Raw genomic sequence first — 18,976 nt, 5'->3', positions numbered from 1 at the left:
CGTTTTGTGCATATTCTTAACGATATTCTAAAGTTTGTCATTTCTCCTGAAAAACGTTTTTTATGACGCTGCCATGGACATATAAAGACAACACTGGAGCAGAGTTTTGGCCTGCACTAATTATTGTAGAAAAACTAGGACTTACTAACTTAATTCACTGATTGTTGTGAAACTGGATCATATTTTATGGAGAAAATATTTTCTGGTTTTCTCTTTGATGTCCTCTCTCAACTCTCAGTGATTTACGGAGTTTCTTGATGAGCAGATAGCTTCACGCTTACTGCTGCTTCTTGTGTCCTGTTCAGCAGTTCAGCAGGCCAGACACAACCTCAGAGACGACAGAGGCCAGTTAACCACAGGGAGAGCAGTTACATTGTGGAGGTGGTTTACAGAGTTTGCTTATGGACAGATAGCTTTCAATGTTGTCGCTGCTGTTAGCTGGTTAGCTTGATTAGCTGTGCAGCTAACATTAGTGGTTCTATTACCTGACTTTGCCCCAGGGTATCGCTGGGAGCTCCCAGTCTGGCAGAGTCCACTAATAGTAATAGTATTATATAATAATAATAGTAATAATAGTACCACTAGCTGCATGGGTTGTGTAACCCACATTCGCTAATCAGTATCCACGACAAGTCCCTCCCTCGCTTCTTGTGTTCACAGGAGACATGAAAATTAAGAAAGCAGATAGCACTACGCCTTCTGTTGAAGGGGAACTTTGAGGTGAATGTCCACAGAGACTGAACAAGAAAAGAATAAAAAACCACCCACAGAACCTCAAAGGACAAAGACAACACACTGACAGGTTTGACATTATTGGAAGTGCAGTGCAGAAACACACTGCTGCTTGAACTTGTTGTGCATCTTAAACAGCACAATAACACAATAATGTGACCACAGAGTATCATCCATAGGAAAATGTGTAGGGCTGGGGGAAAACACTTCTAATTAACTGGCTGGTGTGGAGGGAAAGGGAGTAGCAGAGTGACTCAGCTTTAATATTAAAGAGACTTTACCTATCTGGTTGTTATTATGAAATACAGTATCCACAGATGCAGCAGCTCTGCTGAGTGAGGGTGTTTTTAATAAAGCCCGACGTTTACTCTTGTGCACAATATAAACAGATTCCAGACCAGACCAGCAGGGACACGGCCTGGCTGTGAAGAGTATACTGAAATATAGACATAAATGCTTAAACCAATCCAGCGTGCTCCCCTTAAATAGATATTGTCATGAGAGATTATTACATAATGTCGCTTGGATCATATTCGTCCTTTAAACATCATACAGATGGTTTGGACTGCGTTCCTGCAGTGATGTGGCCAAGTGTCATTATAAAGGGTAGAAGCAATAAAAAATAATAATAATAATTCATTGATTTATTTGTTTTATGATAGTTAACACTTTCTCTTCCAGAGTGTTATTTTTAAGTTGCCAGCCACCACCAGTATTGTTTATCATATTCACTAACCTTTCAAGACCTAAAGAATATTTAGTTCTATGAAAATGTAAACAGTGAATACATCTACATCAACAGTGCTTGTTATTATTATTATTATTATTATTATTATTATTATTATTATTATTATTATTATTATTATTATTATTATTAGCTTCATTATTTTAAATCAACACTTAAATGTTGGTCATTTACATTAAAAAATTCTGACAAAAAAATCGCATTTTCATCATTTTAAAGCAGAAAATGGATTTCATATTTACATTTTTTTGTCACACTTCTATGAAGGAGCCAAGTCTGTCACACACATACAGCTAATACTTTGTACATTTGCACTTATCACCACAGATATTCACTGAAGAACCACGGACAGTTTAACAGCCCGTACTTTGATCCCACTGGACAGAATGTTGTGAGCACTTGCCATGATAACCAGTGGGTATATCATATATATTATGTATCTGCCCATAACTACGATCTAAAGTGCCTTTTTTGCTTGACGTGGAAGCAGTGATAGTGATTCCAGTGTCCAAGTGACCATACATTTGCAACTGAAAGCTTATTTGAAGTGTAAAGTATCTCCCACCGTCAGTGACTGATAGGTGCCAACTTGTTTGAACTACTAGATAAGTAACCTTAGCAGAGCTTCTGTGGATACAGCAGAGGTTACAGGGAGTGACAGTACAAATCATCAGTGGTTTGTACTGTCTCAATCTATGTAGTTTATTTATATTTCCCAAGCCCAGAATGCATCACTGTTCAAATGCATTTCAGTACGTATTGTACATGAATAAGCAACGGGCTATTTTCACTGCACACATTTTGACTCTTTGTGGTAGGAAAAACACAGATGCTAATAATATGATAAACGATGGCTTTGTTCTAGTCAAGTGTCTCAGTACACCATAACAGTGCGACAGCAAACCAGTACAAAAACCTGGATGCTGAAACTGAAGCAGCAAAATGGAATCCAGCCAGCATTCTTTTTTTTATTTACAGCTATGCTTTCCCTTGTGAGACACATCAATATGCCGTCTGTGAAAAGGACTTGTATCATTGTTTATTGTGCAACAATGTCAAGCAGTGATCCAGACTGTCTTCAGTTCAGGTGTTGAGTGTGTTTCTGGTTCAAACTGCTAGGTGCAGGAAACTACTACTTGTACTCTCAGTCGCGAGTTTTCAGTCTCAGGGGAGTGAACGTGACATATTTTCTACAGGTTTTCTACAGATCCCAAACCTTTATTGTTCTCTACATTTACAGAAGCTTCACACAACTGTCTGCAGTGAATCTGAACATTCTGACTGAGCTTAATTGTTGATATTCTAAATCAATTTGATCTGAACGTTCCTGCCTGCCATTACATCTCCCCCTAAAACATAATTGCTCCTGCAAAATTATTCCATATGAGCATGATTGAAAAGGGATTGGGCAGACAGTAATCTGACTGGATGTGAAGTTTTTGAACTCTCTCCAATCATTAGCAGTGTTCTGAAGCTTCTATTATGTGAAGTTTATTTTATTGATACTAAAGACTTCACAATATCCGCTGCACTTCTGCTGATGTCATTTTGAACTGTCAATTACACTGCAAGTATTACACCAGCTCTCGCCTGTAGAAGATCTACACACACATTATCATATTCACTTGACAGTCCTGTATGTCATATATTGTGGAGATGAAACCCACAAAGTGGTCTCCTACACCCGATGATTGAAGATGTTATCTCCACCATTCAATCTTGCTTTTCACTGCTGTTATGTTTGATGAATAGCTGGCTTGACATACAGTTCCTCAGATCTCATTTGGATTGTACCCTGTAGCTAGAGGGCCTGGCACCATTACACTCTGGCAGCCACACATGCCTACATGAACACACGCACGGATCACACACACACACATACATACACAGACAAACATATAATCAAATGCCTTCAGACAAGCACACACAAACACATATTAAACACTCATTTGCATCACTCAAAGTCTAATTTAGGTCATCCTCATCAGACTTTACACTTTTTCTCTCCCATCCTATCTCCTCTGTCTTTCATCCCAGAGAGCCATTGTATTTCTGCAAACTAGAAAATCTGGGCAGGTCATGCATTACCATGTGTCAGTGCAAACCCAGGGAAATTCTCAAGTCAAACTGGGAAACAGAACTAGCCATGAAGCTTGCTGTTGTGATGACAATAGCAAACTGTGGACAACGATAACGGCTGTTTTCTGGGAAGCAACGCTCTCTTATCACTCATAAAGTGAGTCCCACCTCCTTACGTACCCCCATTTGTGCGATAACAGTCATAAAGCTCAGTGACGGCCCCATGGATGTGATGGAACACATTGAATCCAAGTATCGTTCTCCTCCTTAGTTTTCTCATATCCGCCGCCCACACAGCTATGCTGATTATACAGCAACATAACAGATGTTCGTTTTGCTCGCCTCTCCCACACACAGCAACACCAGCCACATACACTTGCTCACCACAACAACCCCTGCACTGAGAGATCACAGGCTGACAGAATGTGTGTGCAAACTAAGTGGATGTGAGAGTGTGTGTGTGTGTGTGTGTGTGTGTGTGTGTGTGTGTGTGTGTGTGTGTGTGTGTGTGTGTGTGTGTGTGTGTATGAGAGACAACATTCCAGAATGTAAGGAGGAGGATAAATAGTGTTTCATGAAACTGAAGTAAAAATGGCTGTGCTGTGTGTGTGTGTGACTGTGTGTGTGTGTGTGTGTGTGTGTGTGTGTGTGTGTGTGTGTGTGTGTGTGTGTAACACTAACTTTTAATTATCCAGGTAAGTTCACTACAGACAACTTTGACTTTAGCAACAGACACGTCCACAAGGGAGCTGACTCTGGAAGCTGACCAACACATCAATATTGATCCACTGAAGCAGCTGTGATTTGTGCTTCTTGCTGAAGAGCAACTTGACATGAGTTGCTGTCAGTGACAAGCACATTATTTTCACCTACTTTCCCCAATCTCACCTAACTGAAGACTCAGTATGTGGTAATATGGGTTGTAATTTCCAAATCACACAATACGTTGTCATTCATTGCAATTCCATTGAGTAGTAATTGAACGTTTACAACATGTGTGTGTTACGTTTGAGTAGCTAAATCTACAAGTAACAATAAATATTACCTGGACTGAATCTATAATGCCCTTGACAATAATGTTTACTATACCAATTGTGCAGGTCTGCAGTACTACACTGGGTAACCTTTGGGCTTGTCCTCATGAAGGACAAAGTTTTGCCAAAAATACTGTTAGCAGCAATCATTTAAAATTGGTTTAAACAACATTTTCTGGGCAAATGTCCTCGTTTGTTTTTTATACAGACAGTGTGAGGTTACTGGCAGCTGGAGCACTTCCAAGGCTTGGACTGACATGAAGCTGACTGAATTATAAGTGCAAAAGGTGAACAGCTATCTTGGAAATATCTCTTTCAAGTAGAAGCCTATGTGGTTAAAAATCAACTGCCAATGTGCATGTCAGTCAGAAGCTTAAAACTGCATTATGTGCACCACAAATGATGAGTGGAAGCTGAAGACTATGCTTTTCAGAACACTGATAATGGACGCTCTGCATTTTAGTATGACACATACGCAGTTTGTATTGTACATCAAAATTCATACTGAAAACTGATTTACTTGGCTGAAATGACATAGCTAAACACCTATAAGATAAGATGACACTGTATTAATCCCCCTATAGGGAAAATTTGGGTGTTACAGGCACCAGCAGTAGTCCATCCATCCTTTGCGGTCGCGGGGGGGCCGGAGCCTATCTCGGCTGTCGACGGGCGGGAGGCGGGATACGCCCTGGACCGGTCGCCAGCCAATCGCAGGGCACATACACACAACCATTCACACTCACACCTAGGGGAAATTTAGAGTCATCAATCAACCTAATGAGCATGTTTTTGGAAGCCGGAGTGCCCGGGGAGAACCCACGCATGCACGGAAAGAACATGCAAACTTCACGCAGAAAGACATAGAGAGGAATACAAAACACAACAAAAAAAAGCAAAGAAAAAGCAAAGCTCTGTATATTTATATTATATTGAGGGGAGTAGGCTACTGTGCTTTTCAGTATCACACAGATCAAAAAGTACATAGCAGGATATAAAAATATTCTTACTAATGGGACAACAATTTAAAAATTGTACAGGGAATAGAGAATTGCACATGGGTTTAGACTTGTACATGGTTTAAGTACATGGTTAAAAAATAGTGCTGTCAAAAATATTGCGTTATTAAGACGTTAACGCAAATCAATTTTAACAGCGTCTTTTTTTTTTTTTTTAGCGTGCACAAACATTCTTTGTGACCTAGTGAACTTGTTGTTTTTTATAAGCTGTGGCCACTGCTAGTAACGTTGCAAAAACTACAGGATCTGATTGTAAACTGGAAACAAAACAAAACAATAGACACGCCCCACGCATGTTTTGGTCTCGCCTGCTCGCTAGCTGTGAAAGTGTAGGCGGATGTCAAGCGCGAAACGCTGAAATGGATGCGAACAAGATTCTGAGTAGAAAGTTTAGTTTCAAAAAGTTGCCAGATGGGTCGACTGACAAGACCAAAGTTTGGACAGAGGCATATGGATACCGCAACCAAGAACAAGCTTACTGCAGCCATAGCCAAGTAATGTTCATTCTTTCTGGAGAGAAATAAGAGGCTGGGTTGATAAGCCTCTGGTGAATAAACAGAAGAGCATCATAGTCTGACTGCTTGTATGTTCAAAGGAAACTTAAGAAAGGAAAGTTTAAGCCATGGTTTAACTGCACTATAGCCTGAGTCCTAGTTTACAATGATGTGCGTTTGTACTTTATCTTGTATCACCCTGTTTTGATCCCTTAGAAAGGGTTGTTGAAGGGGCTTTTCTGTAACCAAGTATTTATTTTTTTGTTATCTGTTTATTGACATTGTTAAATTGTGTGAGATTCGATTCATTTAAATGTGAATGACTGCTCAAAGTGAGAATGTTAGCGTGAAATATAACACTACACTTTGTTGTTTTCAATTAAAAAACATTTGCACAAAGCAAGCCTATCCACTTTTCCATCTTGATAAGAGTATTAAAATGATATTTAATGGGACATTTAGAAAAGATAAAAATGTGCTATTAATTTGCGATTAATCGCGAGTTAACTTTGACATTTATGCAATTAATCGCAATTAAATATTTTAATCGATTGACAGCACTATTAAAAAATAGGTAGCAGTATATGGAAGAAAAATATGTATATGCATAGACTTGATACAAGAAGATATGAATGTTATATTGAAGAAAAAATATTAATATTGCACCAGATATTGCACGAGATGTAATGGCATGATGATGAAAACACAGAATCACGTTGTGCAAAACAGTGCAGAGCAGTAGGAGCATGCTGCAGGAGACAAAGCTAGAGTTGAGCAGTCTGACCATAGTTGGAATGAAGGACCTGTGGTCGCGTTCCTTCTTGCAGAGTGGATGCAGCAGTCTGCTACTGATGTTTTGTGCATACTGAGGTTTGTCAAGTGATAATGCAGTTAGTCGTGGAGTGTTTGGAAGCACAGGCCATTTTAGCTGGTACTGAATTAATTAACTGGATGGATCCAAATTGATTTGATAGATTTATTTTAATGTGGAATGAAAAACACCCACAAGGTTGATCTGCTGTGTCCCATTACCTCTAGTGCAATAAGGTATTTGTTATAATCATTTTTAAACTAAATTTGAGTTATTACCTTTTGGAGGGATGCGCAGTCACACGCAGAAAAAAAAAAAGAGATCAGCTTTGTCAAAATAGAGATAAGCAGCAAAATGTCCACTTGGCTTCCATGGTCAGAATAGCAGCTTCTGTTGATTATCATGGGCATGCTCTGCAGGAGGCATGTTGTGTTGATGCCTCATTTGTTTCGGCTGTAAACCTAACCACAGTGCCACCGTCACCTGAAATGTTTTTCGGTAAGCTTTATTTTGAAAGTCCAGGCATGTTTTCACAGTTAAATGTGTACATTTAGTTATTCTAATTTAACGAATGAGCCTTTTGGTTTCTTCAGGCTTCAGTCATTATCAGAATACTCTTCAAACTGCCAGTGTTATCAAATTATATATTGTGATAGATAGCATTATTTACTAGGGATGTAACAATATCAAAAACTCATGATACGATAATATCTCAATATTAAGGCCTCAATATGATTTCTATTGCAATATTTTTTAAAAGAAGAAAAATGCCCTAATAAATTAGAGCATACAACATTTTATTCATGGAACATTTGGTTTTAACTGAAAGTGGTTCTGCTTTCCTTCCTTTGTAAACTAAAATAAAAGTAGCCTGTCTGACCTAAGCGTGTGAAAAAATTGACATGAATTGCCTTTGGCAACGAATGATTGAACCGTGTACAATTTCAAAGCAAAAACGATGCAACAGTCAGTAGCAGTCCGTTGGATTACCACGTCCTCTGCCTGGTGGGCATCACGGCCGTTGCAGTTGAGACAGTGAAACAAACACTGATACTCGCCTCACCAAGCAGACGGCTGGAGCGGCCTACGTTCAATCCCGCTTGTGAAGCAAAGTTCAAAGTGCAAAACACTTCATGTGTGGGCACAGTCCGGCTTCTTTCACCACTACATCCATATTTTGTGCTCGTCTGTAACAACAGCAATATTGACTGTTGTTATTCTTCATGTTGAGCTCCCACTGCAAAACAGCAGATTTCAAAACCTCAGGGACGTTGTTTCCAGTGTGTGATTGAAAAGAGGCTGCGTCTGTTAGACAAAAACTTTTAATTTCCCATTTGTGGGTCATAACATGAGCCGTGACTGTAATGCAGCTCTGAGGAGCTCGTGAAGTCCATCCATCTGTGGTTATTGTGATGCACTCTTCTTCTTTGAGGCTCTGTCATTTTTGTCTCTTGGTACAGGGCTGCTATCACTGTGCAACTCAAGTGTGGCCTTGATGGAATTGTAGACTTTGGCTCCAGCGTGTTTACTAATGTTGTCGACCACAGAAAATGGCCACCAGTGCATCGTGTTATTTCTTCAGCTCTGGGACTGTAATGCATACTGTAAGCAGGGTTCAAAATGCTTTTTTCAGGTTCCTTTGGACTGGCTGAAGCTTTTTTTCTCTCTTTTTTGTAATCGACAGGTTCATCTGTAATTTATCCTTTGGATGTATTTTTAGTAGCGCCTGGTTTTCACACAAAGGATGGTGGGAGTCTGTCTTCTATGATCGTGTCCTCTGCTGTTCAAACAAAAACAATACAATCTTTGACAAGGAGAGGTGGTAAATAACCATGTAATGTCATGGTAAATGGCATCACAGTCCCATGACGGCATTGAGACATATTTCTAATGCGATATCGCAAGATTCGATTTGTTGTTACATCCCTACTGTTTATTGATATGGACTAAAACTATTCTGATCATATGTTTTGCCATACTGCCCAGCCCCACCTCTACCTCTGCCAGTAATATATTTGAGCTTGCATATATTTTCAACAATGCAGTGCAATGTATTTGAGCCTTCCAGTTTTCTTAGGCAATTCTTTCAGATTCCAGGATTTCCAGCAATGCTTTATAATTTATTGTAGTTGTCAGCATTAACATCCATTTTCTCGAGGAATGCATTTTCTAGCTATTATTGTTGTTTTTCTTGTGACTCTCTCTCTCTCTCTCTCTCTCTCTCTCTCTCACACACACACACACACACACACACACACACAAAGCACCTTCAAGCTAAAGCTGGGTGGCTGGATCTCTGCAGACAGAAATTACAGGAAAAACACAGTAATTATCACAGGAAGTTGGTAATCAAACCTTGTTTGCAGTCTGTTTTCTTGTTTTTATTAGTCAGCATGACAATTTTACTCTCCCAGTCATGTCAGACAACATATTGAATACGGATGTTTTTTGTTTTTATTTTTTTGCTTTTTTTTCAGGATAGATATGACGGTTTTGTTCTGATGTGAAGCTCTGTTTCAATCTCTCTCTCAAGTATAATTATTGAAACAAACCAAAGTTAAATCAGGAGACAGCAGCAAGGTGACCAGCTGCAACAAACAAGAAATGAATCAAACAGCTCAAATAGACTGTGCAGTGGGTAATGGCAATGCACAAACTCAGCTGGCAGATTAGTTGATAACAGACAGTGTTGCTCGATTTGACGGTTGCTCTACAGATCTTGCTTTATTTGTTTCATTTGCATAAGGACACTGGCCACTCAATAATCAATGCTTTTAGCAAAGGTGTTTGTAAGGAGACAACGTTTCAAGGGACTGACCTTTACCAGCGATCAGCTTTATGCCCCTGTTGCTTTTCATCTCTCACCTTCTTTCTCACACACACACACACACACACACACACACACACACACACACACACACACACACACACACACACACACGGAATTGTGAAATCTTCCATGAAACATCAAGAAAAACGAGGTTGGAAGGAGGTACATATGGGTCACGAAAGATAGATGTAGACCAGCTGGCATTTTAGCATCAGTAAGTCGATTGGATCGATGGCTTGGATCAGAAACTTGTTTTAAAGCTCCAGTGTGTCGGATTTAATGGCATCTAGCGATTAGTTTGCAAATTACAATCAACACAAAGTGAATGGAGGATGGAGCCTGCCTATCTGACACACACAGTATCAGTGAGTTTATGAAATTGACTAGTGTGCCTGTCAGTTGGTGTGACCCACTCCTCTCATGCTAGCTACCTTTCTCATTCATTGAACCCTCCACATGTTGAAGCTGTGCGCTCAGGACACTAGTAAGAACGTAGTAGTAGAACAAGTAGTAATTGTTGACAGTTATGTGCTCAAATTAAACTGTGCAGTTTTTTTCTCTCTGTTTAACTAAGTAGGCTGCTCGTGACTACAGTTAACCAGATGGTTACCTTGTTAGTGTTCCCCATACTGTACATGACATTTCAGTTTAAGTTGGTTTGTTTGTTTTGGATTTGTTTTGGAATAGTAATAATAATAATTTAATTAGATTAGGATATACTCTTGTATCTGAGCTTTTCCAACTTCAGACGAACCATTACCTCCTCAACCCAGCGATCATGCACAGTGACATTTCCAAATTATACAGAATATCTTGCTAAAGGCAATAAGAAAGCAACAGTGTCGGCCTTGTTACATGTATAGGAGAGTGTTTCAAAGACCTTATGCCTAAAGAGAGTCATATTTTGGCAAGCCGAAAATGAATAAGGGTTGCTGGGTTTTTCTGCACTATTGACAGGTTGGGTCAAATTCTGGATAGAGTTGAGAGAAGCTTACTCCTGGACAGATGAAGTCTGTGAAATATTTGAAATTGGATCAAACTAAGTCTGACACATCTGAGACCCTCTCAACAAAGGCGTCCTCCTATTTGGATATAACATGGTCCGAGGGGGATGAGGTCACCAATAGCAAATCATGCTAAATCTGAGACACTGTCATGGTCATGACCAAGCCTGCCATTATTTCCTTTGTGTTGTCCTTTGTTTCCAGCGCTGCCCTGTGTCTCTCTGTCTGTGTGTGTGTGCGGTGCTGCATGCCTGCCTTGCTCCCTGTGCCAATCAGCTCCTTTCCTGTTCTCCTGTTTTGTCATCCCATTCCTCCACCTGAGCTTTACTGCCCATTTCTCCACCTGCACCTCATCCCCTCAACAGTTTAGTTTCTCTTTTATTCTAGTTTTCTGGTCAGTTTTTGTTGAGTCATCAGCTCAATTTGCCTGTGTTTCAGTTTTTGTTATTTTCATAAATTAGTTATGCTATTAATCCTGTCTACCTGCCATCTACGTCTCTGACGGCTAGCGCTTTGGTCTCACCAGCCTGGTCAGCCAGCATGCAGCCTGCTTAGCTCCAGCTTCTGAGTCGACTAGCAAACACCCTGCAAGCCTCCAACCAGTTCCTGAGTTGAAGAGCTTCCTGTCTGACAGAAGGTGAAGGGACAGGGGTGCAGAGAACAGATGAGGTCAATACCAGGAGAATAATCCGAACAGTAATGCTGGAGAGTCTTGCATGAGAGCGAAGAACAATCTGGCACTGAGTGAGTGGAGAGGAGCTGCTTATGTATGGTGCTGATTTTGATGGATACCAGGGGTGCTTTTCATTCCATAAATTGGTCTCCTCGTCTCCTCCACTCGCTTCCTCTCCTCACGTCTTAGCCCTGCCCAGCGAGGACATGAAAGAGGGATGCAAGGAAGGGAAGGACGGGGGAAACAAAACTCCGAAATGAAAAATCCTCTCTCCACAGCGTCAGTCCGAAGCGACGTCAATTACTGATGACGTTTGCACAGCTGTAAAAGCTGTAAAACGTGATATTATGGTCAGATCTGCAGTCAGACTGTTCTATTCCTGATTGCTATTGATGAGGTTTCAATTATATGCCGTTAGAGGCATAACAGAGGACGGGTGTGTGGTAGATTAAACCAACAGCCTTGTAGCCTTGCTTTAAAAAACGTAAATATATAGCTACCAAGAATTTTCATGAATTTCTTGGTGACAGATACAATTGTTAAAAGGACACAGTTGAAACAAGAATCAAGATTACATTTGTGAAGACCTGCTCCCGCCATGATTCAAACGTGTGCCACATACGACACGCCCCTTAAATAATAAAAGACTTCCGCGTAGGATACACTGGTGTATCCTCACTCTGATCTCCTTCAGAAGCCTCCTCTCTCCTCGCTCCTCGTCTCCTCGTCTCCTTCAGGTGCATTTAAGCAATTGGAAGATCCTTCATCATGGCAGAGGGGAAACGACTTCCGGGTCGACGAAGGAGAGAGGAGACGAGGAGGCACAATTCATCGTAATGAAAAGCACCCCAGGTGTGCTTCAGGTGATTGAACAGGGGCGTGGCTGAGCAGTGAAGAGTGCTGGCTGAGCAGGTGAGCAGATGAGAAAATGGTAGCTGGTAAGAGCTGACGAGTGTGACAAACTGTGATTTCTACAACTTACAGGGCCCCACATGTTGGGGATCGGACCCCTGAAACTGGTTTGCTGGAAATTGGCTACTACACCGCTACGGTCAGAGAGCACAGTCACCAGTTAGAGTTAAGTGTGTAATTCTCTAGTTTTTAAATAAATTAGAAATAAACAAATGCACAATTGTCTGTACAGTAATAAAGGGCAACCTAGCTACTTTTAATTTCCAAAGCAGCTGATTACTGAAACAAGTCTTTACCGACATTACAGCTATACAATAAAAACACACATCATAAACATCAACAAGACAAGAACCTTATAGCAATAATGTTACATTTTATATCGTCAGTTACTTCTGTACCTGTAACGTTGGCAGAAACAGCAGAGAGGATGAACAGGAGGAGGAAACAAACCCGTAATTTCAAAATAAAGGTCTCTATTATTTTGTTCTGGGATGCCCCTTCCCCAAGTCAATGGTAGGGTAAACACTGCATGAAATGTACAACAAATGTCAGCAAAGCAACTAAACCCTCCTAGATCCACTTACAATTTGCTGAACAAACTAGGTTTTATTCTTGTGATTCGACACAGAAAACAAAGAATCAGAAAATTTCCATCCTCACAATATGAGTTTTTAAAAATCATAGTAAAAATTATACAGATATTATCGTGAACAAAATAATATTGTACAGCCCAATCTTGCAGCATAAAAACAATCAGTAAAAAGTCATGGGGTGAACAATGTTTCTGTATAATCTACTTTCAAACTGTGGTGGGATGAAGAGCTACCTGTTAATTTCAAATTAAGTGTCAAAGCTTTCTAACCTTTTCCTCAAGCATCTAATTTCAAAGAAATATGTTCGGTTCACACTGAAGTGTCTGTCACTATGAGCAGTGATGGCTACATGTGATACACTGAACAGCAGAGCTGCCTCACATGTCTCTGTTACTGTCCAGGTTTTGATTTCAGAAAAAGGTTTAGCACTGATTTTGTCTCATTTCCTTTCCATGTGTTACATTGGGAAATGGCATAATGCAATTATTGTATATTATTCATTTATTATTTTAATCTGTATTTATTGATATTCTGATTGTAAATTCATTCTTTAATGGTAAATGTTTCAGGGAAATTTTGAGTCTTTTAAAAGTCTTTTAAAAGTGCAATTGAGCAAATTGAGCACCTCAGACAAATTTTAGATTACATTCAATTAAAAATTCCACTGAAGTTCTATTGTTCATGAAGAGCATTTATGAATAAAACCATTAATCATTTACAAGACGCTCTCATCTTGAACACAATAATAATAACAACTTTGATTAATGGTATGTTTCCAGTATGTCCTTCTTACTTTCAATATATGTGGAGCAGTTGGTGGCACCAGTGATGTCCAGTATGTCTTCAATCAATCATGCTTACGACAGACACACACCTGCCTGCAGCCACAATAAAATGAAACACATCACCAAGGGCAGATGCTCACAGGCAAAACTAAACAGCTGTTTCTCATTGTCAAAGAGAATCTGTGGAACGTGCTGTCGTTACTTTAACAACATGAATCATCTCTTCATTGAGTCACTCTCCTCTTTTTGAGGTGTTATTCTTACATTGTTGGCATCAGTCGCCTTACTGTAATTACATCTTCACTGCTAAAATCGTGACAATAAATAAAGCTTTACCTGGCTACATTAACAACATCCTCCCCCAAACCTCATTAACAAGGAAAAACCACATCCAGTGTGTAGTTATGTATTTCTGCATAAAATCATACATTACACAAACTGTATATGGAGCCCAACACCATTCAAAACCAGTAAAATACTGGACCAGAACAAATGAATTTGAATGGAATTAAAATTGTCATTGCAATCACTGTATCCAATTGCAGATGCAAAGGTAAAACAGGTTTCGGAAAATACACTTCAGCACCTCCGATAATTGAAAATAATTATATCATGTCATTACATTATATCTTTATTTAACACACAATTTTATAGGAGGTTATGTGACTGTATTTTGGGGCCAAGCATAGTCACTTTCCGGTGTCTTGTCATCACCATGAGGTTGCTAGGCAACCAGGAAAGAGTCCTGTGAAGCTGATGTGGCTGGCCGCTGGCTTTAGCTCCATTATTACCATTTATTCGTGAGAGCAGCAGTCTCAGTCTCAGTCTCAGCCAGTCACACAGGTCTGAAACAACTCCACCAATCACACTAAATGAAAAGCAAAGACTCTCACCCGTTATACACTTATCAACATGTCCTGAAGCATATTTTTATGCTTCATATCTATTTCCATCCATTTTACGCACAGAACTACAGTGATTGTGTGCTGGGCTCTGAGCACTGCAAAAGGCGGATGACCTACTGTCAGTCCTGTGTCTGAGCACATCCACTCTGGTCACAGACAGAGCACCCATGCTGCTGCTGCTGTTCTGCTAAAATAGTACTCAAACTACACCTCCTCTGTAGATACAGTATTAAAGTATCTGTTGTCCACAACTGCACTTTAAATCTCTGCAGCCAGATGAAGTCAGCAGGACACCATGTTGAGTAATCTGCCCTGCCTCAGCGCAATGTCATTACGCATGGCCGTCCACTGTGTGTACCATCATTAAATCATATGCAAATGACACCAGGCTGCTGCAAAATGACCCCACACATCTCTACACACATCAGACTGGTCAGTTATTATGCCTCTATTCCCTGTTCTGCCTCTAATATCAATTATGAGATGACGTGACTGTTTACAATGTGAAGTACTGTAATAGTGATACTGGAGTCAAGCTTAAGTAAAGGATCTGAATACTTCTTCCACTGCAGCTGATTTCAGTGTAATAACCACTGATTTTTGTACTCTACATCCTTTTGAAAAGAAGTGCCCCCTATAGTGAGCAAAGACTAAATGATTAAAAAAATAAAAATAAAAACACATTCACATGCACTTGAGCAGCTTGATGACAGTGTTTATGTGTACACCAGCAGAGTAACTTAACTCTTCCATACACATGCCCCAGAGCCATCAGCTCTGTGAGGGTAAAGTCAACATTCTTGAACATCTCATAAAGTGTTGCAGAGAAATCAACACTCATTAACAAAATAGTATTTGCAGTGTGGCTCTGGGCAAGTGTTCAAAACTGTAGACATAAATTTGCTGTTTTATTTCCACTCCAGCAGAACAATTTTGAAATAGTAGATTATGAAGAAATGATGCACTTGCATAGGTTTAAAGACTTATGATCTGAGCATTTGACCATAGACCACACATTATTTTGTGAAATTTTGAGAAATCAGTGACAGAAATACAAGTGTTTCTGAAAAATGTTGTCCTGTCTGGACAATGTTCAGTGTGTTTTATTTGCTCCAGATTGTAATGAATGAAGAAAAATGGGGGTGAATTGCAAAACATGGCCTTTTAAGTTGATCATAGGCATAATGGTTTGACGTGGCTTAAACAATGCCGTGGACCTTTTCAAAGTGTTCCATTAAAGATCAATATTTTTAACAATGTGAAAACAGCGTGATGATGTAAAAGGCATTGTTTGTATTGATGAACCTACAGAGAATCCACAGAGAACCTCAATCTGCAGTTCCCCTCAGATTTACTGAGCTTTATTGGGAGTTTGTTTAGCTGTCTGGCCCACAGCTTGCCTGGTTTGGTCTCTCATTAGTCTCGTGGGGCTTTCACACCTAACTCATTTGGTCCGGACTTTTAGACTTTTCAGTTTGATCTGAATCAAGATTACTGGTGTGAACCATCCCCCAGACCACCATCTGGACCAAACAGCTGAACCTTGGTCCCCCAAAAAAGGGTGACTCAGTGTGAAAGCACCTACAGTGTCTCTCTCTAGAAGAAATATTGAGCGCTCCATCTTAAATATGTAAATGAATCCAAGATGTAGAGCTGAGATCCAGAGAGCTGAGATGTTTTTCCCATCTTTTCTGATTGTACACAGCACACAAGCTCAACTGCACATTTGCAGCATGAATGTCTGGTGATGGAACTCTCACTGCGTAACCTTTCAGAATGATGTGCAGAGTATATACAGTTAATAGATTCCAATACTGCCTCCCAGAAGCCACAGACTTGTAGTATAGAGGGAGGTCAAGTATACGGCCAGTGCTGCTCTCCAGTAGAGCTTGTTCTATTAACCTATAGCAGAGTGCAGGCAGTTAAGGAGACAATAGGCCCTGCAGCCCAGCACACGGGAAACTCGATACCACCAGGGAGACACAAAGCCAAGCATCGATCCAGCAGGAAGCCCAAGACTAAGCTTTACTCCCACGTGGACTTGTCACAGTGACAGTGTCAGCAGCTGAGAGCATTTCCTGTGGTCCATATCCCCAGGACAACACAGGAGATGGTGATAAAGGTAGATTTCTTTTGGAGGAAGATTTTGTTGATGTGTGTATTGTTTCATCATCCTGGTCCCTTAAAAAGATAGAAAAAGAGCGTCTTTATTTGAAAACATAATGAAAGGTTTGCTTACTAAGCACACATTTTTATCCATGGAAACTTATTCGATGTGATGTGATGTGATGCTAAAAATGGCTAAAAATAGCACTGTGGCTGGCTGCACTTAATCAATGCTGCTGTTGTAATTGGAGTTCTGGTTACTTCCATTATGTTCTTTTAAACATACTGAGAATATTGACAGTGGTCCCAATTGTCTCAACTGGTCTATAAAATGCCTATCTTTAACCTTTAACCATCTGGTGTGAGTGCCTTAATATAACTGAAGCATAATTAATGTTTTTACGGTTAAGATACTGATGGAAAAGAAATGGAAAACGTTAACAGTGACAGTACTACGGTGGCCAACAAGGGCAAACGCGCCGCAAACGGCAAAACGCTGCAAACGCAGGAATGATGCAAAGCCAAAAACACACAAACACATAAAACAAATGCAACAGAAAAACGCTGCAAGAGAAAAATGCTGCAATCACAGAAACGAAGCAGAAGCAAAAACTTACAAACACACAAAAAAAAATGCAAAAGAAAAATGCTGCAAATATTAAAACACATGACCCAAAAACAACTGGAAGAGAGAAACGCTGCAAATTCACTCCACAAAACGGAAGTGTGCCAGGCCACTAGGGGGACTCGACCTGAGGGATAGACCGGTCCTGTAGGACCAGAACATAGAGATATAAAGAGTAGACGCCGCATCGACCGCTACTGCCTATCGGCGCTGACCAGCCGTGGGGCCGCCGTCTTAGACCGGTCACCCGCTCCACTCAGTGCTGTTTGGCAGGCGCAAACAAGTGTCAGCACATTTAATCCATCATAACTCTCTGAATCCTAAACTGCTTTTCACGCGTTTTTTTTGCTGCAAACGTCATACATGTAGCTATGATACAGGACAAATGGTTCGGTGTATTTTAATATTCATATGGGATTAATAGTAATAGAATATTCTGATGTAACCTAGACTGTAGACAGGTATTTTGCAAACACTGTAAACACACACATTACACACACACACACACACACACACACACACACACACACACACACACACACACACTAATATATGATAGAGAAGCAGATGCGGCACGTTTGCCCTTGGCAGCCACCGCACAGTACAGATATATTCTGTAAGTATGTATGTTTCTGCATGCAAATATGTTCACTGAAAATGTTTTGTTGATAAACAATGTAATTCAGGGAGTATCATGGTTTTTCTCTAATAATAACAATGATAATGATGATAGTGGTAATAATAATAGTAATAATATATAGCCTCAGGGTTTCTAACCATTATCTGCTTCTGTAGTCATTAGTCTGAGCTATGCTCGGTTCTGCTTATGGACTTTATGTTGCATGCTCTTAAAGTCACATTACACATACAGGTAATTTCACTATTTTCATTTCAAGTACAGAATTTTCTGCTCCTCTACTGATTGAGGAAATTATGCAATCTCAAGCATTGCAGCATCAAACCCCAAAGCCCAATGAATCAATTTGTTTTAAGGACAAAAATACAAAAACAATACCCGATAGCAGTATCCTGTGCCCTGTACACAGAGCAACACAGAAGCCTCATTGTTTTCTTATATTTGTCATATAAAAGCATGTGTGCATATCTCAGTTCAATGACAGTACTATTATGTTAGGTCATACTCAATCACACCCAAATCAGTGTCCTCTGAGGCAAGGGCACAGTGATAGAATGTGATGGACGAGATGAGAAATAGCAAGTGACACCAAGATCTATTTTCTGAGCATACAGAAATTGTATGTGAGCAAGAATACACTGAATGTGCTTTATTACTGAACTCTGAAGATACCATGTACTCTGTGTTTAGTATGCAGTGTTCACCAAATGCAGCTACTTTAAGTCTAACAATACAAAATCTTTCCAGGGAATAACCTGCTTGTCATGCCTTTGGTGAGGAGCGAACAGTGTTGCAGCACTGATCAGCAACCATGGGGAGTTTATCGGAGTTACTGAAAGTGAACTGAGAACACCCTCCGAATCGCAGGAATGCTGCAGCTTTTTGAACGGGGGAAGCGGATTGTTTAAATGCGCTCTGTATTTCAAACAGGCAGGCACAATGCTGCTTTTTCTTGACATTCTATTAAAGAGGCTGGTTGCAGCTTCCACAGG

This window comes from Chaetodon trifascialis, chromosome 7 (genome assembly GCF_039877785.1).
Source record: "Chaetodon trifascialis isolate fChaTrf1 chromosome 7, fChaTrf1.hap1, whole genome shotgun sequence".
In the NCBI taxonomy this organism is placed as follows: Eukaryota; Metazoa; Chordata; class Actinopteri; order Chaetodontiformes; family Chaetodontidae; genus Chaetodon; species Chaetodon trifascialis.
Note: the sequence above shows the minus strand (reverse complement) of the source record.